We start from the raw sequence: 3,490 nt of genomic DNA, 5'->3' as shown, positions 1-3,490 counted from the left end.
AGTGGTACAAGTCCATTTTTGTTCATTTTGAGATACGGAGTCGTAAAGTTAAATGAGCGCTGAAAAATCTACAGTTGAGATACCAGAAATATTCAAGCATATGGCTTCTTGCTAGAAATGAACCTTTATTAATGTTTGTTTGGATCATTAATTTCAGAAGCATTATAGACAGAAAAGTGGATGTAATGGACTTGTACCACTGTTGAAATAAGCCCTTCACATTATATGACGACATGCACATTCAGCATCAGTTATGGTTGGTCAAACACAGCTGTGACTCTGAATGTATTATATTAATAAGAAGCAACATTACCTTTTTCTCCTGAAAATATCAAGTAACGTAACAAATGTGATTCTGCTTCCAATATGACAATTTTGGTTAATACTCCACATGCCTACAGGACTTTGCAATGTTAACACAACAGAACTCAGACACGTGTATAAGTGTAGTGAAATGAAAACAGCATTATTGAGTCATATGAATGCCTCACTTTTATTCCAACATAGTTCAAGACTCGGGATAAAAGTTTTCACCTGGTGTTCTACATGGCAACTTCACACACACGAACTTATTGCCGACACTACAACCACCTACATAAGTACGCTTTTCCTGTGTTACTTTCAAGTATTGCGCTTAAGCTATTCCTGATTTAACTGGAAGATCTGTACTTCCCACTTTCATATCAACAGCCACAAAATGCATGTTACAGATCAGTGTCACACCAAGATTGTGGAGAAGGGGGGGGGGGGGGGGGGGGGGAGGCGGCATGTCACTCTCCAACTACTAGTGTTTAACAGTAAATAAGTGGTGGAAAATTACGGGTGTAGGACAGCTTAAACATGTGGAAAATGAGATTTTCATTATTCACTCACTGTATTTAACATTTATTATTCCTTTAAAATTGCATAACAACTTCAATAAGACACAGTTTAATCACTCATCTGCACAATTATGTCACTTTTAAACTGCAAATCCTCTAAGAACTGTCTTGAATCTTCACGAGTCTCTCTCAACAGCCTTGATGTGGATAGATACATACAGCAACCAGTAATCAAGAGTCAGAACTGTGTCTGCAAAATCACAAGGATTGTTAAACAATTTTTGCTGTCACTAATTACAAGCAATATAATTGACAGAGTAGATTGCTAATATTTGCTGTAATGAAAGCCACTCAATGGGGCATATTTCACATTTGCAAGAACGATCTCACTGAAGTAATTAAGTCCATTGAAACATTTAGAAACTAACCTCTCGGCTGACGAAAACGGTCTAAAGACGCAGTGGTAATTTCTCCAGATCTGTTGAGTTATCAATTTACTGAGTGACTGAAATGTAGTTCGGGTACCTGTGAACATGACTATGTTAGAATTCATTTTCTAAACACGCACTATTACGCTACTGTACGGCTACTTACATATTAATTACACTATTAATATTTTCACAGTTGTTGCTTTAATAGATAATTAAAGCCAATGGAAGAACAAATGTAAAACTTACTTACCAATGACAGGTTTGTTGAGATGCAATTTTCTGTGTGGGCAGATGTAACTTTTTCATACGGTGGTAAGTCGCAGAAATCGCACGAGTCACAGAAATCGCAGAAGTAGCAGAAATAGCAGTGGCTGAGGGATACGCGACCTACGTTCCTTAACTGCGACAAATCACAGTTAAGAATAGCAGATAATGAAAAGTAGCATTCACAGAAATCACTGATATCGGAAAATCGCAGTTTAGCCCATCACTACACACAACAGTCGATAGGACAACTCATGATGACGCGTGCCTACGTCACTATGACGTATGGCTCTCCTCACCTAGCGTCAGATGAATGCTACCCCTTTTTGCCCCATGCCGCTACTCGTCGCTGGAGGGTAGCATTCATTTCACGCTAGATGAGGAGAGCCCTACGTCATAGTGACGTAGGTTCGCATCATCGTGACGTTATAATCTAAATCGACTACATGAGTACGTATATCGATCTTTGCAGTTGTATTGATAACGTCAAAGGTAAATGTAAATACATGTGTGGTGTGTACAATCGAAGTGACAGGAGGTGTGTAATATGCTTACCCTAGTTGAATGAATGTCTGAACGAAGGAACCATAACGAAAGTATAAAAATCGTGTGTACAGAAACGTGTGTGTTTCATGAACATAACGATTGTCTGAAGGAAGAAACCATAACGTTAAAAAAAAAAAAAAATTAAAAAAATTAATCCGATGAATCGTGCATAATTCGTGCGGACAGAAACGTGAAATAATTAATTATTAAGCTGAAATCCAAAGAAACTGGAATTTTATTGTGTTTCATGAACACAACGAATATCTGAATGAAGGAATCATAACCATAACGAAAGTTAGAAAAAGTGTCTCTAGCCTTTTTTTTTTTTTTTTTTAATTCGAGAAGTATGAAGCTGAGAAGATTCAAGGAAACTTTGGGCGTTGTGCCAATTATTTGGTTAAAGATGCAGTGGGTACATGGTGCTTAAAGGTGACAGACATCTCAGTATTTGGATCTAGCAAGTGGATCTATACTCTAGGTGATTCTCGGGCAAATAAACAACGGTACTTTGATACTTTTGTTTTTGGCTTTCAGATAATGTGATAAAATGGCATTTCAACAGAAACTTAACCTTATCTCTGATTTCCTGGGGAAGTTTGTAATAAAATGATAATATATCTGCTTGCTCTGAGTACTTGAGGAAACGCCATCCATATACCTGCACATCGAACAAACTAATGTAACAAGAGTTGTAAGTGGTGTAGAGCCAGATCTGCCATGATATAGGCATCACAAAGGCATTACACTGTGTGAATTGCTTTAAATTTTAGTTTGCATTTTATACTTCAGGGAAACATACTGAAAACAATGGAAAATTTAACAGTAAGAAAAGTGTGAGTGGCAAACTCATAAATGTTAATTCAGAGCCCCGCATCCCAGAATGCTATCTCAATAAATTATATCCCATGATATACCTCTTCAAGAGCACATACAGATCACCACTCATAAAACCTATCAAAATTAGGCACTAGAATACAGGGAAACTTGTTTGGCAAAATCTGTTATGTCAAAGAAACAAACTCTGATCTCAGTCAATTGGAAAATATGAAAGTCAGATGACAATGAAAACAGCGCATTTATTGCAGGAAATACGGAACTGCCAAGACACCTAAAAAGTAAAATTTTCATACTTTCTGCGTTGTGATTGGCGCTCCCGCACCTTATTTGTGTTTATGAGACAATATGTATACAGTAGACACCCAATATGATACAATGTGTAGGCCTATACAATTACGAAACACAAACTGTTTCACTGTTTCGAAACAGCTTTTCAAAACATCATATCGTACTGTCTCATTTGTTTCGAAACAGTTGTGTGTTTCAGTTTGCCCATGTCTAACACAAACAAATATCAATGCATGTCGAAGAGGCACACAACAGTCGATGTATACAGCATACTCACCACAGTCTATCGGACTTCTCGTGAAA

At 37.3% G+C, this 3,490-nt stretch overlaps 1 long non-coding RNA gene across 1 annotated transcript; it reads right to left on the bottom strand.

Moving 5' to 3' along the window:
• Positions 1 to 850: 850 nt before the first annotated feature.
• Positions 851 to 1,893, bottom strand: LOC126293712 (uncharacterized). Its single transcript, XR_007552349.1, has 3 exons — positions 1,503 to 1,893; positions 1,250 to 1,346; positions 851 to 1,071 (listed from the first exon to the last, which is right to left on the bottom strand). It is a non-coding gene; the product is annotated as an uncharacterized LOC126293712 (long non-coding RNA).
• Positions 1,894 to 3,490: the final 1,597 nt, after the last annotated feature.

The sequence above is a fragment of the Schistocerca gregaria genome, chromosome 10 (assembly GCF_023897955.1).
Source record: "Schistocerca gregaria isolate iqSchGreg1 chromosome 10, iqSchGreg1.2, whole genome shotgun sequence".
NCBI classification, from domain to species: Eukaryota; Metazoa; Arthropoda; class Insecta; order Orthoptera; family Acrididae; genus Schistocerca; species Schistocerca gregaria.
This window is presented reverse-complemented; position numbering and strand designations above follow the sequence as displayed.